Source organism: Triturus cristatus, chromosome 11, assembly GCF_964204655.1.
Source record: "Triturus cristatus chromosome 11, aTriCri1.1, whole genome shotgun sequence".
NCBI classification, from domain to species: domain Eukaryota; kingdom Metazoa; phylum Chordata; class Amphibia; order Caudata; family Salamandridae; genus Triturus; species Triturus cristatus.
This window is the reverse complement of record NC_140594.1, coordinates 1,143,949,353-1,143,974,147: the sequence shown is the minus strand read 5'-3', so window position 1 is coordinate 1,143,974,147 and position 24,795 is coordinate 1,143,949,353. Positions and strand designations below refer to the sequence as shown.

At 45.8% G+C, this 24,795-nt stretch overlaps 14 non-coding genes across 14 annotated transcripts; all 14 read right to left on the bottom strand.

Annotated features, from left to right (window-relative positions):
• Window positions 1-9: 9 nt before the first annotated feature.
• Window positions 10-81, bottom strand: TRNAG-UCC (transfer RNA glycine (anticodon UCC)). Its single transcript has one exon. It is a non-coding gene; the product is annotated as a tRNA-Gly (tRNA).
• A 1,521-nt stretch (window positions 82-1,602) lies between these two features.
• Window positions 1,603-1,674, bottom strand: TRNAG-UCC (transfer RNA glycine (anticodon UCC)). The gene has a single exon. It is a non-coding gene; the product is annotated as a tRNA-Gly (tRNA).
• A 1,521-nt stretch (window positions 1,675-3,195) lies between these two features.
• On the bottom strand, window positions 3,196-3,267 carry TRNAG-UCC (transfer RNA glycine (anticodon UCC)). The gene has a single exon. It is a non-coding gene; the product is annotated as a tRNA-Gly (tRNA).
• Window positions 3,268-4,788: 1,521 nt separating this feature from the next.
• Window positions 4,789-4,860, bottom strand: TRNAG-UCC (transfer RNA glycine (anticodon UCC)). Its single transcript has one exon. It is a non-coding gene; the product is annotated as a tRNA-Gly (tRNA).
• Window positions 4,861-6,381: 1,521 nt separating this feature from the next.
• TRNAG-UCC (transfer RNA glycine (anticodon UCC)) lies at window positions 6,382-6,453 on the bottom strand. Its single transcript has one exon. It is a non-coding gene; the product is annotated as a tRNA-Gly (tRNA).
• Window positions 6,454-7,974: 1,521 nt separating this feature from the next.
• TRNAG-UCC (transfer RNA glycine (anticodon UCC)) lies at window positions 7,975-8,046 on the bottom strand. The gene has a single exon. It is a non-coding gene; the product is annotated as a tRNA-Gly (tRNA).
• A 1,521-nt stretch (window positions 8,047-9,567) lies between these two features.
• TRNAG-UCC (transfer RNA glycine (anticodon UCC)) lies at window positions 9,568-9,639 on the bottom strand. Its single transcript has one exon. It is a non-coding gene; the product is annotated as a tRNA-Gly (tRNA).
• Window positions 9,640-11,160: 1,521 nt separating this feature from the next.
• Window positions 11,161-11,232, bottom strand: TRNAG-UCC (transfer RNA glycine (anticodon UCC)). Its single transcript has one exon. It is a non-coding gene; the product is annotated as a tRNA-Gly (tRNA).
• Window positions 11,233-12,742: 1,510 nt separating this feature from the next.
• TRNAG-UCC (transfer RNA glycine (anticodon UCC)) lies at window positions 12,743-12,814 on the bottom strand. Its single transcript has one exon. It is a non-coding gene; the product is annotated as a tRNA-Gly (tRNA).
• Window positions 12,815-14,335: 1,521 nt separating this feature from the next.
• On the bottom strand, window positions 14,336-14,407 carry TRNAG-UCC (transfer RNA glycine (anticodon UCC)). Its single transcript has one exon. It is a non-coding gene; the product is annotated as a tRNA-Gly (tRNA).
• A 3,091-nt stretch (window positions 14,408-17,498) lies between these two features.
• Window positions 17,499-17,570, bottom strand: TRNAG-UCC (transfer RNA glycine (anticodon UCC)). Its single transcript has one exon. It is a non-coding gene; the product is annotated as a tRNA-Gly (tRNA).
• A 1,521-nt stretch (window positions 17,571-19,091) lies between these two features.
• Window positions 19,092-19,163, bottom strand: TRNAG-UCC (transfer RNA glycine (anticodon UCC)). The gene has a single exon. It is a non-coding gene; the product is annotated as a tRNA-Gly (tRNA).
• A 1,510-nt stretch (window positions 19,164-20,673) lies between these two features.
• Window positions 20,674-20,745, bottom strand: TRNAG-UCC (transfer RNA glycine (anticodon UCC)). Its single transcript has one exon. It is a non-coding gene; the product is annotated as a tRNA-Gly (tRNA).
• Window positions 20,746-23,848: 3,103 nt separating this feature from the next.
• Window positions 23,849-23,920, bottom strand: TRNAG-UCC (transfer RNA glycine (anticodon UCC)). The gene has a single exon. It is a non-coding gene; the product is annotated as a tRNA-Gly (tRNA).
• Between the last annotated feature and the right edge of the window lie 875 nt (window positions 23,921-24,795).

The following is a 24,795-nucleotide window of genomic DNA, read 5'->3' as shown; positions in this document are numbered from 1 at the left end:
TATTTGCACTGCGTTGGCCGGGAATCGAACCCGGGTCAACTGCTTGGAAGGCAGCTATGCTCACCACTATACCACCAACGCCCTCTGATGTGTGTCTTCTAGGTTCCAGATGTTACAACGCCGAGTGCAGTGGCAATCTTGCACCCGTTCCAATGGTGCATTTGGTGTGGATTCCAACATGAAAAGCAGTAGAAATAGTCTTGCAGAGGGTAAAGAACTGGGGATTGAAACCAAGGACAAAGCTGTGCAGAAGAGAAGAAATGGAAAGCAGCAGTACAAATAGTGGAAATGAGCATATGGGCAGCATCGGAAGCAAAGCAGCGAAGAGAAAGGGAGTAAATTCCATGAAATGCATAGGAGATTGATAAAAGCAGAACAAAAAGGGAAGAATGAAATTCAAAGCATGCCCCGAAAAACGTGTGAAGGTCCCACCTGTCATTTATGCTTCTAATTGGGTATCTTTACTTTCAAAGTATAGGGTTGATCCTTTGACGATCACTCTCTTGATTTACAGCAGAGACAGATAGTTGAGAAGTCTTTTCTCACATAGCTAGCACAAGCCTGCGCTTTTCCTTGCTGGCAGGGTGGAAATGACAGATTAGTCCTAGGAAGAAAAATCAAGCAATATTAGCAGAGGATGGTTTCGATCCATCGACCTCTGGGTTATGGGCCCAGCACGCTTCCGCTGCGCCACTCTGCTCACTTGTGAAAGTGCTCTCTTTATGCAGAGGAGGAGCTTTCAGCGGAGTGGCAAGGGATTGGTGGGGCTCTCTCCTCATTTGCCTAAGCACATCGCAAGGTATGCTGGGTACAGAAAATCTTCATCTTCCCCACTCACATTCAGTCATAACTGAAAGTGCAGACCCTCTTAGGAATTAGCCGTTTCAGGCCTTTACCAAGACAGCAGCTCTCTGTCCCTGTCCTTTCTCTGTGATCCTAGCACTAGCATACTCAGGATTTGGCTTTACCTGGGAGCCAGAGATCTACCCGGTGAGGGCTTGCCCGGTGTGAGGCTTTTGAGCGTTTGGGAGCGTTCGGGACGTGAGAGGACGCTGGACAGGAAACTATGCCAATTTGAAGTATCCAACCTTCCAGCTGCAGTGAGAGGCTCTTTCCGTGGAAATCTGGCACTTGGAGTCCTCTCAACTCGCCCTCTGATAAAACATTTTTCTGAGCCGCAGTTACATCCGATGGTTACAAGGTGGCGCTGCATTCAGGTGAGAGCACAAGTATGCACAAAATCTTGGGGACTTTTGCCAGATTTATCGGTGGATCTTGCCTATTATTTTCAGAGGCTAGATATCGCCTATAAATGCTTTTTAAAAGAGGGATGCTGGGGTTATAATGTCTGGTCGGGGCTCAGCCCTTTCATTGCCTGCCCCCATCAAAATATTTATTATCAGCACATGTGAGTGCTGAGTGCTTTATGGAAAATAGCATATATTGGGACAATGAATGTAGCAGATGAGGCGATCGAGATGTCTACCTACGTGTTTGTTTATTTTTTTATATAACGGCTGATTATTCTGTTTCTGATATTTCAGTTTTGTGACATGTTGCATTAAAATATATCCTGCTTGGAGAATATATAAATATTTGCACTGCGTTGGCCGGGAATCGAACCCGGGTCAACTGCTTGGAAGGCAGCTATGCTCACCACTATACCACCAACGCCCTCTGATGTGTGTCTTCTAGGTTCCAGATGTTACAACGCCGAGTGCAGTGGCAATCTTGCACCCGTTCCAATGGTGCATTTGGTGTGGATTCCAACATGAAAAGCAGTAGAAATAGTCTTGCAGAGGGTAAAGAACTGGGGATTGAAACCAAGGACAAAGCTGTGCAGAAGAGAAGAAATGGAAAGCAGCAGTACAAATAGTGGAAATGAGCATATGGGCAGCATCGGAAGCAAAGCAGCGAAGAGAAAGGGAGTAAATTCCATGAAATGCATAGGAGATTGATAAAAGCAGAACAAAAAGGGAAGAATGAAATTCAAAGCATGCCCCGAAAAACGTGTGAAGGTCCCACCTGTCATTTATGCTTCTAATTGGGTATCTTTACTTTCAAAGTATAGGGTTGATCCTTTGACGATCACTCTCTTGATTTACATCAGAGACAGATAGTTGAGAAGTCTTTTCTCACATAGCTAGCACAAGCCTGCGCTTTTCCTTGCTGGCAGGGTGGAAATGACAGATTAGTCCTAGGAAGAAAAATCAAGCAATATTAGCAGAGGATGGTTTCGATCCATCGACCTCTGGGTTATGGGCCCAGCACGCTTACGCTGCGCCACTCTGCTCCCTTGTGAAAGTGCTCTCTTTATGCAGAGGAGGAGCTTTCAGCGGAGTGGCAAGGGATTGGTGGGGCTCTCTCCTCATTTGCCTAAGCACATCGCAAGGTATGCTGGGTACAGAAAATCTTCATCTTCCCCACTCACATTCAGTCATAACTGAAAGTGCAGACCCTCTTAGGAATTAGCCGTTTCAGGCCTTTACCAAGACAGCAGCTCTCTGTCCCTGTCCTTTCTCTGTGATCCTAGCACTAGCATACTCAGGATTTGGCTTTACCTGGGAGCCAGAGATCGACCCGGTGAGGGCTTGCCCGGTGTGAGGCTTTTGAGCGTTTGGGAGCGTTCGGGACGTGAGAGGACGCTGGACAGGAAACTATGCCAATTTGAAGTATCCAACCTTCCAGCTGCAGTGAGAGGCTCTTTCCGTGGAAATCTGGCACTTGGAGTCCTCTCAACTTGCCCTCTGATAAAACATTTTTCTGAGCCGCAGTTACATCCGATGGTTACAAGGTGGCGCTGCATTCAGGTGAGAGCACAAGTATGCACAAAATCTTGGGGACTTTTGCCAGATTTATCGGTGGATCTTGCCTATTATTTTCAGAGGCTAGATATCGCCTATAAATGCTTTTTAAAATAGGGATGCTGGGGTTATAATGTCTGGTCGGGGCTCAGCCCTTTCATTGCCTGCCCCCAGCAAAATATTTATTATCAGCACATGTGAGTGCTGAGTGCTTTATGGAAAATAGCATATATTGGGACAATGAATGTAGCAGATGAGGCGATCGAGATGTCTACCTACGTGTTTGTTTATTTTTTTATATAACGGCTGATTATTCTGTTTCTGATATTTCAGTTTTGTGACATGTTGCATTAAAATATATCCTGCTTGGAGAATATATAAATATTTGCACTGCGTTGGCCGGGAATCGAACCCGGGTCAACTGCTTGGAAGGCAGCTATGCTCACCACTATACCACCAACGCCCTCTGATGTGTGTCCTCTAGGTTCCAGATGTTACAACGCCGAGTGCAGTGGCAATCTTGCACCCGTTCCAATGGTGCATTTGGTGTGGATTCCAACATGAAAAGCAGTAGAAATTGTCTTGCAGAGGGTAAAGAACTGGGGATTGAAACCAAGGACAAAGCTGTGCAGAAGAGAAGAAATGGAAAGCAGCAGTACAAATAGTGGAAATGAGCATATGGGCAGCATCGGAAGCAAAGCAGCGAAGAGAAAGGGAGTAAATTCCATGAAATGCATAGGAGATTGATAAAAGCAGAACAAAAAGGGAAGAATGAAATTCAAAGCATGCCCCGAAAAACGTGTGAAGGTCCCACCTGTCATTTATGCTTCTAATTGGGTATCTTTACTTTCAAAGTATAGGGTTGATCCTTTGACGATCACTCTCTTGATTTACAGCAGAGACAGATAGTTGAGAAGTCTTTTCTCACATAGCTAGCACAAGCCTGCGCTTTTCCTTGCTGGCAGGGTGGAAATGACAGATTAGTCCTAGGAAGAAAAATCAAGCAATATTAGCAGAGGATGGTTTCGATCCATCGACCTCTGGGTTATGGGCCCAGCACGCTTCCGCTGCGCCACTCTGCTCCCTTGTGAAAGTGCTCTCTTTATGCAGAGGAGGAGCTTTCAGCGGAGTGGCAAGGGATTGGTGGGGCTCTCTCCTCATTTGCCTAAGCACATCGCAAGGTATGCTGGGTACAGAAAATCTTCATCTTCCCCACTCACATTCAGTCATAACTGAAAGTGCAGACCCTCTTAGGAATTAGCCGTTTCAGGCCTTTACCAAGACAGCAGCTCTCTGTCCCTGTCCTTTCTCTGTGATCCTAGCACTAGCATACTCAGGATTTGGCTTTACCTGGGAGCCAGAGATCTACCCGGTGAGGGCTTGCCCGGTGTGAGGCTTTTGAGCGTTTGGGAGCGTTCGGGACGTGAGAGGACGCTGGACAGGAAACTATGCCAATTTGAAGTATCCAACCTTCCAGCTGCAGTGAGAGGCTCTTTCCGTGGAAATCTGGCACTTGGAGTCCTCTCAACTCGCCCTCTGATAAAACATTTTTCTGAGCCGCAGTTACATCCGATGGTTACAAGGTGGCGCTGCATTCAGGTGAGAGCACAAGTATGCACAAAATCTTGGGGACTTTTGCCAGATTTATCGGTGGATCTTGCCTATTATTTTCAGAGGCTAGATATCGCCTATAAATGCTTTTTAAAAGAGGGATGCTGGGGTTATAATGTCTGGTCGGGGCTCAGCCCTTTCATTGCCTGCCCCCATCAAAATATTTATTATCAGCACATGTGAGTGCTGAGTGCTTTATGGAAAATAGCATATATTGGGACAATGAATGTAGCAGATGAGGCGATTGAGATGTCTACCTACGTGTTTGTTTATTTTTTTATATAACGGCTGATTATTCTGTTTCTGATATTTCAGTTTTGTGACATGTTGCATTAAAATATATCCTGCTTGGAGAATATATAAATATTTGCACTGCGTTGGCCGGGAATCGAACCCGGGTCAACTGCTTGGAAGGCAGCTATGCTCACCACTATACCACCAACGCCCTCTGATGTGTGTCTTCTAGGTTCCAGATGTTACAACGCCGAGTGCAGTGGCAATCTTGCACCCGTTCCAATGGTGCATTTGGTGTGGATTCCAACATGAAAAGCAGTAGAAATAGTCTTGCAGAGGGTAAAGAACTGGGGATTGAAACCAAGGACAAAGCTGTGCAGAAGAGAAGAAATGGAAAGCAGCAGTACAAATAGTGGAAATGAGCATATGGGCAGCATCGGAAGCAAAGCAGCGAAGAGAAAGGGAGTAAATTCCATGAAATGCATAGGAGATTGATAAAAGCAGAACAAAAAGGGAAGAATGAAATTCAAAGCATGCCCCGAAAAACGTGTGAAGGTCCCACCTGTCATTTATGCTTCTAATTGGGTATCTTTACTTTCAAAGTATAGGGTTGATCCTTTGACGATCACTCTCTTGATTTACAGCAGAGACAGATAGTTGAGAAGTCTTTTCTCACATAGCTAGCACAAGCCTGCGCTTTTCCTTGCTGGCAGGGTGGAAATGACAGATTAGTCCTAGGAAGAAAAATCAAGCAATATTAGCAGAGGATGGTTTCGATCCATCGACCTCTGGGTTATGGGCCCAGCACGCTTCCGCTGCGCCACTCTGCTCCCTTGTGAAAGTGCTCTCTTTATGCAGAGGAGGAGCTTTCAGCGGAGTGGCAAGGGATTGGTGGGGCTCTCTCCTCATTTGCCTAAGCACATCGCAAGGTATGCTGGGTACAGAAAATCTTCATCTTCCCCACTCACATTCAGTCATAACTGAAAGTGCAGACCCTCTTAGGAATTAGCCGTTTCAGGCCTTTACCAAGACAGCAGCTCTCTGTCCCTGTCCTTTCTCTGTGATCCTAGCACTAGCATACTCAGGATTTGGCTTTACCTGGGAGCCAGAGATCTACCCGGTGAGGGCTTGCCCGGTGTGAGGCTTTTGAGCGTTTGGGAGCGTTCGGGACGTGAGAGGACGCTGGACAGGAAACTATGCCAATTTGAAGTATCCAACCTTCCAGCTGCAGTGAGAGGCTCTTTCCGTGGAAATCTGGCACTTGGAGTCCTCTCAACTCGCCCTCTGATAAAACATTTTTCTGAGCCGCAGTTACATCCGATGGTTACAAGGTGGCGCTGCATTCAGGTGAGAGCACAAGTATGCACAAAATCTTGGGGACTTTTGCCAGATTTATCGGTGGATCTTGCCTATTATTTTCAGAGGCTAGATATCGCCTATAAATGCTTTTTAAAAGAGGGATGCTGGGGTTATAATGTCTGGTCGGGGCTCAGCCCTTTCATTGCCTGCCCCCATCAAAATATTTATTATCAGCACATGTGAGTGCTGAGTGCTTTATGGAAAATAGCATATATTGGGACAATGAATGTAGCAGATGAGGCGATTGAGATGTCTACCTACGTGTTTGTTTATTTTTTTATATAACGGCTGATTATTCTGTTTCTGATATTTCAGTTTTGTGACATGTTGCATTAAAATATATCCTGCTTGGAGAATATATAAATATTTGCACTGCGTTGGCCGGGAATCGAACCCGGGTCAACTGCTTGGAAGGCAGCTATGCTCACCACTATACCACCAACGCCCTCTGATGTGTGTCTTCTAGGTTCCAGATGTTACAACGCCGAGTGCAGTGGCAATCTTGCACCCGTTCCAATGGTGCATTTGGTGTGGATTCCAACATGAAAAGCAGTAGAAATAGTCTTGCAGAGGGTAAAGAACTGGGGATTGAAACCAAGGACAAAGCTGTGCAGAAGAGAAGAAATGGAAAGCAGCAGTACAAATAGTGGAAATGAGCATATGGGCAGCATCGGAAGCAAAGCAGCGAAGAGAAAGGGAGTAAATTCCATGAAATGCATAGGAGATTGATAAAAGCAGAACAAAAAGGGAAGAATGAAATTCAAAGCATGCCCCGAAAAACGTGTGAAGGTCCCACCTGTCATTTATGCTTCTAATTGGGTATCTTTACTTTCAAAGTATAGGGTTGATCCTTTGACGATCACTCTCTTGATTTACATCAGAGACAGATAGTTGAGAAGTCTTTTCTCACATAGCTAGCACAAGCCTGCGCTTTTCCTTGCTGGCAGGGTGGAAATGACAGATTAGTCCTAGGAAGAAAAATCAAGCAATATTAGCAGAGGATGGTTTCGATCCATCGACCTCTGGGTTATGGGCCCAGCACGCTTACGCTGCGCCACTCTGCTCCCTTGTGAAAGTGCTCTCTTTATGCAGAGGAGGAGCTTTCAGCGGAGTGGCAAGGGATTGGTGGGGCTCTCTCCTCATTTGCCTAAGCACATCGCAAGGTATGCTGGGTACAGAAAATCTTCATCTTCCCCACTCACATTCAGTCATAACTGAAAGTGCAGACCCTCTTAGGAATTAGCCGTTTCAGGCCTTTACCAAGACAGCAGCTCTCTGTCCCTGTCCTTTCTCTGTGATCCTAGCACTAGCATACTCAGGATTTGGCTTTACCTGGGAGCCAGAGATCGACCCGGTGAGGGCTTGCCCGGTGTGAGGCTTTTGAGCGTTTGGGAGCGTTCGGGACGTGAGAGGACGCTGGACAGGAAACTATGCCAATTTGAAGTATCCAACCTTCCAGCTGCAGTGAGAGGCTCTTTCCGTGGAAATCTGGCACTTGGAGTCCTCTCAACTTGCCCTCTGATAAAACATTTTTCTGAGCCGCAGTTACATCCGATGGTTACAAGGTGGCGCTGCATTCAGGTGAGAGCACAAGTATGCACAAAATCTTGGGGACTTTTGCCAGATTTATCGGTGGATCTTGCCTATTATTTTCAGAGGCTAGATATCGCCTATAAATGCTTTTTAAAATAGGGATGCTGGGGTTATAATGTCTGGTCGGGGCTCAGCCCTTTCATTGCCTGCCCCCAGCAAAATATTTATTATCAGCACATGTGAGTGCTGAGTGCTTTATGGAAAATAGCATATATTGGGACAATGAATGTAGCAGATGAGGCGATCGAGATGTCTACCTACGTGTTTGTTTATTTTTTTATATAACGGCTGATTATTCTGTTTCTGATATTTCAGTTTTGTGACATGTTGCATTAAAATATATCCTGCTTGGAGAATATATAAATATTTGCACTGCGTTGGCCGGGAATCGAACCCGGGTCAACTGCTTGGAAGGCAGCTATGCTCACCACTATACCACCAACGCCCTCTGATGTGTGTCCTCTAGGTTCCAGATGTTACAACGCCGAGTGCAGTGGCAATCTTGCACCCGTTCCAATGGTGCATTTGGTGTGGATTCCAACATGAAAAGCAGTAGAAATTGTCTTGCAGAGGGTAAAGAACTGGGGATTGAAACCAAGGACAAAGCTGTGCAGAAGAGAAGAAATGGAAAGCAGCAGTACAAATAGTGGAAATGAGCATATGGGCAGCATCGGAAGCAAAGCAGCGAAGAGAAAGGGAGTAAATTCCATGAAATGCATAGGAGATTGATAAAAGCAGAACAAAAAGGGAAGAATGAAATTCAAAGCATGCCCCGAAAAACGTGTGAAGGTCCCACCTGTCATTTATGCTTCTAATTGGGTATCTTTACTTTCAAAGTATAGGGTTGATCCTTTGACGATCACTCTCTTGATTTACAGCAGAGACAGATAGTTGAGAAGTCTTTTCTCACATAGCTAGCACAAGCCTGCGCTTTTCCTTGCTGGCAGGGTGGAAATGACAGATTAGTCCTAGGAAGAAAAATCAAGCAATATTAGCAGAGGATGGTTTCGATCCATCGACCTCTGGGTTATGGGCCCAGCACGCTTCCGCTGCGCCACTCTGCTCCCTTGTGAAAGTGCTCTCTTTATGCAGAGGAGGAGCTTTCAGCGGAGTGGCAAGGGATTGGTGGGGCTCTCTCCTCATTTGCCTAAGCACATCGCAAGGTATGCTGGGTACAGAAAATCTTCATCTTCCCCACTCACATTCAGTCATAACTGAAAGTGCAGACCCTCTTAGGAATTAGCCGTTTCAGGCCTTTACCAAGACAGCAGCTCTCTGTCCCTGTCCTTTCTCTGTGATCCTAGCACTAGCATACTCAGGATTTGGCTTTACCTGGGAGCCAGAGATCTACCCGGTGAGGGCTTGCCCGGTGTGAGGCTTTTGAGCGTTTGGGAGCGTTCGGGACGTGAGAGGACGCTGGAGAGGAAACTATGCCAATTTGAAGTATCCAACCTTCCAGCTGCAGTGAGAGGCTCTTTCCGTGGAAATCTGGCACTTGGAGTCCTCTCAACTCGCCCTCTGATAAAACATTTTTCTGAGCCGCAGTTACATCCGATGGTTACAAGGTGGCGCTGCATTCAGGTGAGAGCACAAGTATGCACAAAATCTTGGGGACTTTTGCCAGATTTATCGGTGGATCTTGCCTATTATTTTCAGAGGCTAGATATCGCCTATAAATGCTTTTTAAAAGAGGGATGCTGGGGTTATAATGTCTGGTCGGGGCTCAGCCCTTTCATTGCCTGCCCCCATCAAAATATTTATTATCAGCACATGTGAGTGCTGAGTGCTTTATGGAAAATAGCATATATTGGGACAATGAATGTAGCAGATGAGGCGATCGAGATGTCTACCTACGTGTTTGTTTATTTTTTTATATAACGGCTGATTATTCTGTTTCTGATATTTCAGTTTTGTGACATGTTGCATTAAAATATATCCTGCTTGGAGAATATATAAATATTTGCACTGCGTTGGCCGGGAATCGAACCCGGGTCAACTGCTTGGAAGGCAGCTATGCTCACCACTATACCACCAACGCCCTCTGATGTGTGTCTTCTAGGTTCCAGATGTTACAACGCCGAGTGCAGTGGCAATCTTGCACCCGTTCCAATGGTGCATTTGGTGTGGATTCCAACATGAAAAGCAGTAGAAATAGTCTTGCAGAGGGTAAAGAACTGGGGATTGAAACCAAGGACAAAGCTGTGCAGAAGAGAAGAAATGGAAAGCAGCAGTACAAATAGTGGAAATGAGCATATGGGCAGCATCGGAAGCAAAGCAGCGAAGAGAAAGGGAGTAAATTCCATGAAATGCATAGGAGATTGATAAAAGCAGAACAAAAAGGGAAGAATGAAATTCAAAGCATGCCCCGAAAAACGTGTGAAGGTCCCACCTGTCATTTATGCTTCTAATTGGGTATCTTTACTTTCAAAGTATAGGGTTGATCCTTTGACGATCACTCTCTTGATTTACATCAGAGACAGATAGTTGAGAAGTCTTTTCTCACATAGCTAGCACAAGCCTGCGCTTTTCCTTGCTGGCAGGGTGGAAATGACAGATTAGTCCTAGGAAGAAAAATCAAGCAATATTAGCAGAGGATGGTTTCGATCCATCGACCTCTGGGTTATGGGCCCAGCACGCTTACGCTGCGCCACTCTGCTCCCTTGTGAAAGTGCTCTCTTTATGCAGAGGAGGAGCTTTCAGCGGAGTGGCAAGGGATTGGTGGGGCTCTCTCCTCATTTGCCTAAGCACATCGCAAGGTATGCTGGGTACAGAAAATCTTCATCTTCCCCACTCACATTCAGTCATAACTGAAAGTGCAGACCCTCTTAGGAATTAGCCGTTTCAGGCCTTTACCAAGACAGCAGCTCTCTGTCCCTGTCCTTTCTCTGTGATCCTAGCACTAGCATACTCAGGATTTGGCTTTACCTGGGAGCCAGAGATCGACCCGGTGAGGGCTTGCCCGGTGTGAGGCTTTTGAGCGTTTGGGAGCGTTCGGGACGTGAGAGGACGCTGGACAGGAAACTATGCCAATTTGAAGTATCCAACCTTCCAGCTGCAGTGAGAGGCTCTTTCCGTGGAAATCTGGCACTTGGAGTCCTCTCAACTTGCCCTCTGATAAAACATTTTTCTGAGCCGCAGTTACATCCGATGGTTACAAGGTGGCGCTGCATTCAGGTGAGAGCACAAGTATGCACAAAATCTTGGGGACTTTTGCCAGATTTATCGGTGGATCTTGCCTATTATTTTCAGAGGCTAGATATCGCCTATAAATGCTTTTTAAAATAGGGATGCTGGGGTTATAATGTCTGGTCGGGGCTCAGCCCTTTCATTGCCTGCCCCCAGCAAAATATTTATTATCAGCACATGTGAGTGCTGAGTGCTTTATGGAAAATAGCATATATTGGGACAATGAATGTAGCAGATGAGGCGATCGAGATGTCTACCTACGTGTTTGTTTATTTTTTTATATAACGGCTGATTATTCTGTTTCTGATATTTCAGTTTTGTGACATGTTGCATTAAAATATATCCTGCTTGGAGAATATATAAATATTTGCACTGCGTTGGCCGGGAATCGAACCCGGGTCAACTGCTTGGAAGGCAGCTATGCTCACCACTATACCACCAACGCCCTCTGACGTGTGTCCTCTAGGTTCCAGATGTTACAACGCCGAGTGCAGTGGCAATCTTGCACCCGTTCCAATGGTGCATTTGGTGTGGATTCCAACATGAAAAGCAGTAGAAATTGTCTTGCAGAGGGTAAAGAACTGGGGATTGAAACCAAGGACAAAGCTGTGCAGAAGAGAAGAAATGGAAAGCAGCAGTACAAATAGTGGAAATGAGCATATGGGCAGCATCGGAAGCAAAGCAGCGAAGAGAAAGGGAGTAAATTCCATGAAATGCATAGGAGATTGATAAAAGCAGAACAAAAAGGGAAGAATGAAATTCAAAGCATGCCCCGAAAAACGTGTGAAGGTCCCACCTGTCATTTATGCTTCTAATTGGGTATCTTTACTTTCAAAGTATAGGGTTGATCCTTTGACGATCACTCTCTTGATTTACAGCAGAGACAGATAGTTGAGAAGTCTTTTCTCACATAGCTAGCACAAGCCTGCGCTTTTCCTTGCTGGCAGGGTGGAAATGACAGATTAGTCCTAGGAAGAAAAATCAAGCAATATTAGCAGAGGATGGTTTCGATCCATCGACCTCTGGGTTATGGGCCCAGCACGCTTCCGCTGCGCCACTCTGCTCCCTTGTGAAAGTGCTCTCTTTATGCAGAGGAGGAGCTTTCAGCGGAGTGGCAAGGGATTGGTGGGGCTCTCTCCTCATTTGCCTAAGCACATCGCAAGGTATGCTGGGTACAGAAAATCTTCATCTTCCCCACTCACATTCAGTCATAACTGAAAGTGCAGACCCTCTTAGGAATTAGCCGTTTCAGGCCTTTACCAAGACAGCAGCTCTCTGTCCCTGTCCTTTCTCTGTGATCCTAGCACTAGCATACTCAGGATTTGGCTTTACCTGGGAGCCAGAGATCTACCCGGTGAGGGCGAGGCTTTTGAGCGTTTGGGAGCGTTCGGGACGTGAGAGGACGCTGGACAGGAAACTATGCCAATTTGAAGTATCCAACCTTCCAGCTGCAGTGAGAGGCTCTTTCCGTGGAAATCTGGCACTTGGAGTCCTCTCAACTTGCCCTCTGATAAAACATTTTTCTGAGCCGCAGTTACATCCGATGGTTACAAGGTGGCGCTGCATTCAGGTGAGAGCACAAGTATGCACAAAATCTTGGGGACTTTTGCCAGATTTATCGGTGGATCTTGCCTATTATTTTCAGAGGCTAGATATCGCCTATAAATGCTTTTTAAAATAGGGATGCTGGGGTTATAATGTCTGGTCGGGGCTCAGCCCTTTCATTGCCTGCCCCCAGCAAAATATTTATTATCAGCACATGTGAGTGCTGAGTGCTTTATGGAAAATAGCATATATTGGGACAATGAATGTAGCAGATGAGGCGATCGAGATGTCTACCTACGTGTTTGTTTATTTTTTTATATAACGGCTGATTATTCTGTTTCTGATATTTCAGTTTTGTGACATGTTGCATTAAAATATATCCTGCTTGGAGAATATATAAATATTTGCACTGCGTTGGCCGGGAATCGAACCCGGGTCAACTGCTTGGAAGGCAGCTATGCTCACCACTATACCACCAACGCCCTCTGACGTGTGTCCTCTAGGTTCCAGATGTTACAACGCCGAGTGCAGTGGCAATCTTGCACCCGTTCCAATGGTGCATTTGGTGTGGATTCCAACATGAAAAGCAGTAGAAATTGTCTTGCAGAGGGTAAAGAACTGGGGATTGAAACCAAGGACAAAGCTGTGCAGAAGAGAAGAAATGGAAAGCAGCAGTACAAATAGTGGAAATGAGCATATGGGCAGCATCGGAAGCAAAGCAGCGAAGAGAAAGGGAGTAAATTCCATGAAATGCATAGGAGATTGATAAAAGCAGAACAAAAAGGGAAGAATGAAATTCAAAGCATGCCCCGAAAAACGTGTGAAGGTCCCACCTGTCATTTATGCTTCTAATTGGGTATCTTTACTTTCAAAGTATAGGGTTGATCCTTTGACGATCACTCTCTTGATTTACAGCAGAGACAGATAGTTGAGAAGTCTTTTCTCACATAGCTAGCACAAGCCTGCGCTTTTCCTTGCTGGCAGGGTGGAAATGACAGATTAGTCCTAGGAAGAAAAATCAAGCAATATTAGCAGAGGATGGTTTCGATCCATCGACCTCTGGGTTATGGGCCCAGCACGCTTCCGCTGCGCCACTCTGCTCCCTTGTGAAAGTGCTCTCTTTATGCAGAGGAGGAGCTTTCAGCGGAGTGGCAAGGGATTGGTGGGGCTCTCTCCTCATTTGCCTAAGCACATCGCAAGGTATGCTGGGTACAGAAAATCTTCATCTTCCCCACTCACATTCAGTCATAACTGAAAGTGCAGACCCTCTTAGGAATTAGCCGTTTCAGGCCTTTACCAAGACAGCAGCTCTCTGTCCCTGTCCTTTCTCTGTGATCCTAGCACTAGCATACTCAGGATTTGGCTTTACCTGGGAGCCAGAGATCTACCCGGTGAGGGCTTGCCCGGTGTGAGGCTTTTGAGCGTTTGGGAGCGTTCGGGACGTGAGAGGACGCTGGACAGGAAACTATGCCAATTTGAAGTATCCAACCTTCCAGCTGCAGTGAGAGGCTCTTTCCGTGGAAATCTGGCACTTGGAGTCCTCTCAACTTGCCCTCTGATAAAACATTTTTCTGAGCCGCAGTTACATCCGATGGTTACAAGGTGGCGCTGCATTCAGGTGAGAGCACAAGTATGCACAAAATCTTGGGGACTTTTGCCAGATTTATCGGTGGATCTTGCCTATTATTTTCAGAGGCTAGATATCGCCTATAAATGCTTTTTAAAATAGGGATGCTGGGGTTATAATGTCTGGTCGGGGCTCAGCCCTTTCATTGCCTGCCCCCAGCAAAATATTTATTATCAGCACATGTGAGTGCTGAGTGCTTTATGGAAAATAGCATATATTGGGACAATGAATGTAGCAGATGAGGCGATCGAGATGTCTACCTACGTGTTTGTTTATTTTTTTATATAACGGCTGATTATTCTGTTTCTGATATTTCAGTTTTGTGACATGTTGCATTAAAATATATCCTGCTTGGAGAATATATAAATATTTGCACTGCGTTGGCCGGGAATCGAACCCGGGTCAACTGCTTGGAAGGCAGCTATGCTCACCACTATACCACCAACGCCCTCTGACGTGTGTCCTCTAGGTTCCAGATGTTACAACGCCGAGTGCAGTGGCAATCTTGCACCCGTTCCAATGGTGCATTTGGTGTGGATTCCAACATGAAAAGCAGTAGAAATTGTCTTGCAGAGGGTAAAGAACTGGGGATTGAAACCAAGGACAAAGCTGTGCAGAAGAGAAGAAATGGAAAGCAGCAGTACAAATAGTGGAAATGAGCATATGGGCAGCATCGGAAGCAAAGCAGCGAAGAGAAAGGGAGTAAATTCCATGAAATGCATAGGAGATTGATAAAAGCAGAACAAAAAGGGAAGAATGAAATTCAAAGCATGCCCCGAAAAACGTGTGAAGGTCCCACCTGTCATTTATGCTTCTAATTGGGTATCTTTACTTTCAAAGTATAGGGTTGATCCTTTGACGATCACTCTCTTGATTTACAGCAGAGACAGATAGTTGAGAAGTCTTTTCTCACATAGCTAGCACAAGCCTGCGCTTTTCCTTGCTGGCAGGGTGGAAATGACAGATTAGTCCTAGGAAGAAAAATCAAGCAATATTAGCAGAGGATGGTTTCGATCCATCGACCTCTGGGTTATGGGCCCAGCACGCTTCCGCTGCGCCACTCTGCTCCCTTGTGAAAGTGCTCTCTTTATGCAGAGGAGGAGCTTTCAGCGGAGTGGCAAGGGATTGGTGGGGCTCTCTCCTCATTTGCCTAAGCACATCGCAAGGTATGCTGGGTACAGAAAATCTTCATCTTCCCCACTCACATTCAGTCATAACTGAAAGTGCAGACCCTCTTAGGAATTAGCCGTTTCAGGCCTTTACCAAGACAGCAGCTCTCTGTCCCTGTCCTTTCTCTGTGATCCTAGCACTAGCATACTCAGGATTTGGCTTTACCTGGGAGCCAGAGATCTACCCGGTGAGGGCGAGGCTTTTGAGCGTTTGGGAGCGTTCGGGACGTGAGAGGACGCTGGACAGGAAACTATGCCAATTTGAAGTATCCAACCTTCCAGCTGCAGTGAGAGGCTCTTTCCGTGGAAATCTGGCACTTGGAGTCCTCTCAACTTGCCCTCTGATAAAACATTTTTCTGAGCCTCAGTTACATCCGATGGTTACAAGGTGGCGCTGCATTCAGGTGAGAGCACAAGTATGCACAAAATCTTGGGGACTTTTGCCAGATTTATCGGTGGATCTTGCCTATTATTTTCAGAGGCTAGATATCGCCTATAAATGCTTTTTAAAATAGGGATGCTGGGGTTATAATGTCTGGTCGGGGCTCAGCCCTTTCATTGCCTGCCCCCAGCAAAATATTTATTATCAGCACATGTGAGTGCTGAGTGCTTTATGGAAAATAGCATATATTGGGACAATGAATGTAGCAGATGAGGCGATCGAGATGTCTACCTACGTGTTTGTTTATTTTTTTATATAACGGCTGATTATTCTGTTTCTGATATTTCAGTTTTGTGACATGTTGCATTAAAATATATCCTGCTTGGAGAATATATAAATATTTGCACTGCGTTTGCCGGGAATCGAACCCGGGTCAACTGCTTGGAAGGCAGCTATGCTCACCACTATACCACCAACGCCCTCTGATGTGTGTCCTCTAGGTTCCAGATGTTACAACGCCGAGTGCAGTGGCAATCTTGCACCCGTTCCAATGGTGCATTTGGTGTGGATTCCAACATGAAAAGCAGTAGAAATTGTCTTGCAGAGGGTAAAGAACTGGGGATTGAAACCAAGGACAAAGCTGTGCAGAAGAGAAGAAATGGAAAGCAGCAGTACAAATAGTGGAAATGAGCATATGGGCAGCATCGGAAGCAAAGCAGCGAAGAGAAAGGGAGTAAATTCCATGAAATGCATAGGAGATTGATAAAAGCAGAACAAAAAGGGAAGAATGAAATTCAAAGCATGCCCCGAAAAACGTGTGAAGGTCCCACCTGTCATTTATGCTTCTAATTGGGTATCTTTACTTTCAAAGTATAGGGTTGATCCTTTGACGATCACTCTCTTGATTTACAGCAGAGACAGATAGTTGAGAAGTCTTTTCTCACATAGCTAGCACAAGCCTGCGCTTTTCCTTGCTGGCAGGGTGGAAATGACAGATTAGTCCTAGGAAGAAAAATCAAGCAATATTAGCAGAGGATGGTTTCGATCCATCGACCTCTGGGTTATGGGCCCAGCACGCTTCCGCTGCGCCACTCTGCTCCCTTGTGAAAGTGCTCTCTTTATGCAGAGGAGGAGCTTTCAGCGGAGTGGCAAGGGATTGGTGGGGCTCTCTCCTCATTTGCCTAAGCACATCGCAAGGTATGCTGGGTACAGAAAATCTTCATCTTCCCCACTCACATTCAGTCATAACTGAAAGTGCAGACCCTCTTAGGAATTAGCCGTTTCAGGCCTTTACCAAGACAGCAGCTCTCTGTCCCTGTCCTTTCTCTGTGATCCTAGCACTAGCATACTCAGGATTTGGCTTTACCTGGGAGCCAGAGATCTACCCGGTGAGGGGAGGCTTTTGAGCGTTTGGGAGCGTTCGGGACGTGAGAGGACGCTGGACAGGAAACTATGCCAATTTGAAGTATCCAACCTTCCAGCTGCAGTGAGAGGCTCTTTCCGTGGAAATCTGGCACTTGGAGTCCTCTCAACTCGCCCTCTGATAAAACATTTTTCTGAGCCGCAGTTACATCCGATGGTTACAAGGTGGCGCTGCATTCAGGTGAGAGCACAAGTATGCACAAAATCTTGGGGACTTTTGCCAGATTTATCGGTGGATCTTGCCTATTATTTTCAGAGGCTAGATATCGCCTATAAATGCTTTTTAAAAGAGGGATGCTGGGGTTATAATGTCTGGTCGGGGCTCAGCCCTTTCATTGCCTGCCCCCATCAAAATATTTATTATCAGCACATGTGAGTGCTGAGTGCTTTATGGAAAATAGCATATATTGGGACAATGAATGTAGCAGATGAGGCGATCGAGATGTCTACCTACGTGTTTGTTTATTTTTTTATATAACGGCTGATTATTCTGTTTCTGATATTTCAGTTTTGTGACATGTTGCATTAAAATATATCCTGCTTGGAGAATATATAAATATTTGCACTGCGTTGGCCGGGAATCGAACCCGGGTCAACTGCTTGGAAGGCAGCTATGCTCACCACTATACCACCAACGCCCTCTGATGTGTGTCTTCTAGGTTCCAGATGTTACAACGCCGAGTGCAGTGGCAATCTTGCACCCGTTCCAATGGTGCATTTGGTGTGGATTCCAACATGAAAAGCAGTAGAAATAGTCTTGCAGAGGGTAAAGAACTGGGGATTGAAACCAAGGACAAAGCTGTGCAGAAGAGAAGAAATGGAAAGCAGCAGTACAAATAGTGGAAATGAGCATATGGGCAGCATCGGAAGCAAAGCAGCGAAGAGAAAGGGAGTAAATTCCATGAAATGCATAGGAGATTGATAAAAGCAGAACAAAAAGGGAAGAATGAAATTCAAAGCATGCCCCGAAAAACGTGTGAAGGTCCCACCTGTCATTTATGCTTCTAATTGGGTATCTTTACTTTCAAAGTATAGGGTTGATCCTTTGACGATCACTCTCTTGATTTACATCAGAGACAGATAGTTGAGAAGTCTTTTCTCACATAGCTAGCACAAGCCTGCGCTTTTCCTTGCTGGCAGGGTGGAAATGACAGATTAGTCCTAGGAAGAAAAATCAAGCAATATTAGCAGAGGATGGTTTCGATCCATCGACCTCTGGGTTATGGGCCCAGCACGCTTACGCTGCGCCACTCTGCTCCCTTGTGAAAGTGCTCTCTTTATGCAGAGGAGGAGCTTTCAGCGGAGTGGCAAGGGATTGGTGGGGCTCTCTCCTCATTTGCCTAAGCACATCGCAAGGTATGCTGGGTACAGAAAATCTTCATCTTCCCCACTCACATTCAGTCATAACTGAAAGTGCAGACCCTCTTAGGAATTAGCCGTTTCAGGCCTTTACCAAGACAGCAGCTCTCTGTCCCTGTCCTTTCTCTGTGATCCTAGCACTAGCATACTCAGGATTTGGCTTTACCTGGGAGCCAGAGATCGACCCGGTGAGGGCTTGCCCGGTGTGAGGCTTTTGAGCGTTTGGGAGCGTTCGGGACGTGAGAGGACGCTGGACAGGAAACTATGCCAATTTGAAGTATCCAACCTTCCAGCTGCAGTGAGAGGCTCTTTCCGTGGAAATCTGGCACTTGGAGTCCTCTCAACTTGCCCTCTGATAAAACATTTTTCTGAGCCGCAGTTACATCCGATGGTTACAAGGTGGCGCTGCATTCAGGTGAGAGCACAAGTATGCACAAAATCTTGGGGACTTTTGCCAGATTTATCGGTGGATCTTGCCTATTATTTTCAGAGGCTAGATATCGCCTATAAATGCTTTTTAAAATAGGGATGCTGGGGTTATAATGTCTGGTCGGGGCTCAGCCCTTTCATTGCCTGCCCCCAGCAAAATATTTATTATCAGCACATGTGAGTGCTGAGTGCTTTATGGAAAATAGCATATATTGGGACAATGAATGTAGCAGATGAGGCGATCGAGATGTCTACCTACGTGTTTGTTTATTTTTTTATATAACGGCTGATTATTCTGTTTCTGATATTTCAGTTTTGTGACATGTTGCATTAAAATATATCCTGCTTGGAGAATATATAAATATTTGCACTGCGTTGGCCGGGAATCGAACCCGGGTCAACTGCTTGGAAGGCAGCTATGCTCACCACTATACCACCAACGCCCTCTGACGTGTGTCCTCTAGGTTCCAGATGTTACAACGCCGAGTGCAGTGGCAATCTTGCACCCGTTCCAATGGTGCATTTGGTGTGGATTCCAACATGAAAAGCAGTAGAAATTGTCTTGCAGAGGGTAAAGAACTGGGGATTGAAACCAAGGACAAAGCTGTGCAGAAGAGAAGAAATGGAAAGCAGCAGTACAAATAGTGGAAATGAGCATATGGGCAGCATCGGAAGCAAAGCAGCGAAGAGAAAGGGAGTAAATTCCATGAAATGCATAGGAGATTGATAAAAGCAGAACAAAAAGGGAAGAATGAAATTCAAAGCATGCCCCGAAAAACGTGTGAAGGTCCCACCTGTCATTTATGCTTCTAATTGGGTATCTTTACTTTCAAAGTATAGGGTTGATCCTTTGACGATCACTCTCTTGATTTACAGCAGAGACAGATAGTTGAGAAGTCTTTTCTCACATAGCTAGCACAAGCCTGCGCTTTTCCTTGCTGGCAGGGTGGAAATGACAGATTAGTCCTAGGAAGAAAAATCAAGCAATATTAGCAGAGGATGGTTTCGATCCATCGACCTCTGGGTTATGGGCCCAGCACGCTTCCGCTGCGCCACTCTGCTCCCTTGTGAAAGTGCTCTCTTTATGCAGAGGAGGAGCTTTCAGCGGAGTGGCAAGGGATTGGTGGGGCTCTCTCCTCATTTGCCTAAGCACATCGCAAGGTATGCTGGGTACAGAAAATCTTCATCTTCCCCACTCACATTCAGTCATAACTGAAAGTGCAGACCCTCTTAGGAATTAGCCGTTTCAGGCCTTTACCAAGACAGCAGCTCTCTGTCCCTGTCCTTTCTCTGTGATCCTAGCACTAGCATACTCAGGATTTGGCTTTACCTGGGAGCCAGAGATCTACCCGGTGAGGGCGAGGCTTTTGAGCGTTTGGGAGCGTTCGGGACGTGAGAGGACGCTGGACAGGAAACTATGCCAATTTGAAGTATCCAACCTTCCAGCTGCAGTGAGAGGCTCTTTCCGTGGAAATCTGGCACTTGGAGTCCTCTCAACTTGCCCTCTGATAAAACATTTTTCTGAGCCGCAGTTACATCCGATGGTTACAAGGTGGCGCTGCATTCAGGTGAGAGCACAAGTATGCACAAAATCTTGGGGACTTTTGCCAGATTTATCGGTGGATCTTGCCTATTATTTTCAGAGGCTAGATATCGCCTATAAATGCTTTTTAAAATAGGGATGCTGGGGTTATAATGTCTGGTCGGGGCTCAGCCCTTTCATTGCCTGCCCCCAGCAAAATATTTATTATCAGCACATGTGAGTGCTGAGTGCTTTATGGAAAATAGCATATATTGGGACAATGAATGTAGCAGATGAGGCGATCGAGATGTCTACCTACGTGTTTGTTTATTTTTTTATATAACGGCTGATTATTCTGTTTCTGATATTTCAGTTTTGTGACATGTTGCATTAAAATATATCCTGCTTGGAGAATATATAAATATTTGCACTGCGTTGGCCGGGAATCGAACCCGGGTCAACTGCTTGGAAGGCAGCTATGCTCACCACTATACCACCAACGCCCTCTGACGTGTGTCCTCTAGGTTCCAGATGTTACAACGCCGAGTGCAGTGGCAATCTTGCACCCGTTCCAATGGTGCATTTGGTGTGGATTCCAACATGAAAAGCAGTAGAAATTGTCTTGCAGAGGGTAAAGAACTGGGGATTGAAACCAAGGACAAAGCTGTGCAGAAGAGAAGAAATGGAAAGCAGCAGTACAAATAGTGGAAATGAGCATATGGGCAGCATCGGAAGCAAAGCAGCGAAGAGAAAGGGAGTAAATTCCATGAAATGCATAGGAGATTGATAAAAGCAGAACAAAAAGGGAAGAATGAAATTCAAAGCATGCCCCGAAAAACGTGTGAAGGTCCCACCTGTCATTTATGCTTCTAATTGGGTATCTTTACTTTCAAAGTATAGGGTTGATCCTTTGACGATCACTCTCTTGATTTACAGCAGAGACAGATAGTTGAGAAGTCTTTTCTCACATAGCTAGCACAAGCCTGCGCTTTTCCTTGCTGGCAGGGTGGAAATGACAGATTAGTCCTAGGAAGAAAAATCAAGCAATATTAGCAGAGGATGGTTTCGATCCATCGACCTCTGGGTTATGGGCCCAGCACGCTTCCGCTGCGCCACTCTGCTCCCTTGTGAAAGTGCTCTCTTTATGCAGAGGAGGAGCTTTCAGCGGAGTGGCAAGGGATTGGTGGGGCTCTCTCCTCATTTGCCTAAGCACATCGCAAGGTATGCTGGGTACAGAAAATCTTCATCTTCCCCACTCACATTCAGTCATAACTGAAAGTGCAGACCCTCTTAGGAATTAGCCGTTTCAGGCCTTTACCAAGACAGCAGCTCTCTGTCCCTGTCCTTTCTCTGTGATCCTAGCACTAGCATACTCAGGATTTGGCTTTACCTGGGAGCCAGAGATCTACCCGGTGAGGGCGAGGCTTTTGAGCGTTTGGGAGCGTTCGGGACGTGAGAGGACGCTGGACAGGAAACTATGCCAATTTGAAGTATCCAACCTTCCAGCTGCAGTGAGAGGCTCTTTCCGTGGAAATCTGGCACTTGGAGTCCTCTCAACTTGCCCTCTGATAAAACATTTTTCTGAGCCTCAGTTACATCCGATGGTTACAAGGTGGCGCTGCATTCAGGTGAGAGCACAAGTATGCACAAAATCTTGGGGACTTTTGCCAGATTTATCGGTGGATCTTGCCTATTATTTTCAGAGGCTAGATATCGCCTATAAATGCTTTTTAAAATAGGGATGCTGGGGTTATAATGTCTGGTCGGGGCTCAGCCCTTTCATTGCCTGCCCCCAGCAAAATATTTATTATCAGCACATGTGAGTGCTGAGTGCTTTATGGAAAATAGCATATATTGGGACAATGAATGTAGCAGATGAGGCGATCGAGATGTCTACCTACGTGTTTGTTTATTTTTTTATATAACGGCTGATTATTCTGTTTCTGATATTTCAGTTTTGTGACATGTTGCATTAAAATATATCCTGCTTGGAGAATATATAAATATTTGCACTGCGTTTGCCGGGAATCGAACCCGGGTCAACTGCTTGGAAGGCAGCTATGCTCACCACTATACCACCAACGCCCTCTGATGTGTGTCCTCTAGGTTCCAGATGTTACAACGCCGAGTGCAGTGGCAATCTTGCACCCGTTCCAATGGTGCATTTGGTGTGGATTCCAACATGAAAAGCAGTAGAAATTGTCTTGCAGAGGGTAAAGAACTGGGGATTGAAACCAAGGACAAAGCTGTGCAGAAGAGAAGAAATGGAAAGCAGCAGTACAAATAGTGGAAATGAGCATATGGGCAGCATCGGAAGCAAAGCAGCGAAGAGAAAGGGAGTAAATTCCATGAAATGCATAGGAGATTGATAAAAGCAGAACAAAAAGGGAAGAATGAAATTCAAAGCATGCCCCGAAAAACGTGTGAAGGTCCCACCTGTCATTTATGCTTCTAATTGGGTATCTTTACTTTCAAAGTATAGGGTTGATCCTTTGACGATCACTCTCTTGATTTACAGCAGAGACAGATAGTTGAGAAGTCTTTTCTCACATAGCTAGCACAAGCCTGCGCTTTTCCTTGCTGGCAGGGTGGAAATGACAGATTAGTCCTAGGAAGAAAAATCAAGCAATATTAGCAGAGGATGGTTTCGATCCATCGACCTCTGGGTTATGGGCCCAGCACGCTTCCGCTGCGCCACTCTGCTCCCTTGTGAAAGTGCTCTCTTTATGCAGAGGAGGAGCTTTCAGCGGAGTGGCAAGGGATTGGTGGGGCTCTCTCCTCATTTGCCTAAGCACATCGCAAGGTATGCTGGGTACAGAAAATCTTCATCTTCCCCACTCACATTCAGTCATAACTGAAAGTGCAGACCCTCTTAGGAATTAGCCGTTTCAGGCCTTTACCAAGACAGCAGCTCTCTGTCCCTGTCCTTTCTCTGTGATCCTAGCACTAGCATACTCAGGATTTGGCTTTACCTGGGAGCCAGAGATCTACCCGGTGAGGGCTTGCCCGGTGTGAGGCTTTTGAGCGTTTGGGAGCGTTCGGGACGTGAGAGGACGCTGGACAGGAAACTATGCCAATTTGAAGTATCCAACCTTCCAGCTGCAGTGAGAGGCTCTTTCCGTGGAAATCTGGCACTTGGAGTCCTCTCAACTCGCCCTCTGATAAAACATTTTTCTGAGCCGCAGTTACATCCGATGGTTACAAGGTGGCGCTGCATTCAGGTGAGAGCACAAGTATGCACAAAATCTTGGGGACTTTTGCCAGATTTATCGGTGGATCTTGCCTATTATTTTCAGAGGCTAGATATCGCCTATAAATGCTTTTTAAAAGAGGGATGCTGGGGTTATAATGTCTGGTCGGGGCTCAGCCCTTTCATTGCCTGCCCCCATCAAAATATTTATTATCAGCACATGTGAGTGCTGAGTGCTTTATGGAAAATAGCATATATTGGGACAATGAATGTAGCAGATGAGGCGATCGAGATGTCTACCTACGTGTTTGTTTATTTTTTTATATAACGGCTGATTATTCTGTTTCTGATATTTCAGTTTTGTGACATGTTGCATTAAAATATATCCTGCTTGGAGAATATATAAATATTTGCACTGCGTTGGCCGGGAATCGAACCCGGGTCAACTGCTTGGAAGGCAGCTATGCTCACCACTATACCACCAACGCCCTCTGATGTGTGTCTTCTAGGTTCCAGATGTTACAACGCCGAGTGCAGTGGCAATCTTGCACCCGTTCCAATGGTGCATTTGGTGTGGATTCCAACATGAAAAGCAGTAGAAATAGTCTTGCAGAGGGTAAAGAACTGGGGATTGAAACCAAGGACAAAGCTGTGCAGAAGAGAAGAAATGGAAAGCAGCAGTACAAATAGTGGAAATGAGCATATGGGCAGCATCGGAAGCAAAGCAGCGAAGAGAAAGGGAGTAAATTCCATGAAATGCATAGGAGATTGATAAAAGCAGAACAAAAAGGGAAGAATGAAATTCAAAGCATGCCCCGAAAAACGTGTGAAGGTCCCACCTGTCATTTATGCTTCTAATTGGGTATCTTTACTTTCAAAGTATAGGGTTGATCCTTTGACGATCACTCTCTTGATTTACATCAGAGACAGATAGTTGAGAAGTCTTTTCTCACATAGCTAGCACAAGCCTGCGCTTTTCCTTGCTGGCAGGGTGGAAATGACAGATTAGTCCTAGGAAGAAAAATCAAGCAATATTAGCAGAGGATGGTTTCGATCCATCGACCTCTGGGTTATGGGCCCAGCACGCTTACGCTGCGCCACTCTGCTCCCTTGTGAAAGTGCTCTCTTTATGCAGAGGAGGAGCTTTCAGCGGAGTGGCAAGGGATTGGTGGGGCTCTCTCCTCATTTGCCTAAGCACATCGCAAGGTATGCTGGGTACAGAAAATCTTCATCTTCCCCACTCACATTCAGTCATAACTGAAAGTGCAGACCCTCTTAGGAATTAGCCGTTTCAGGCCTTTACCAAGACAGCAGCTCTCTGTCCCTGTCCTTTCTCTGTGATCCTAGCACTAGCATACTCAGG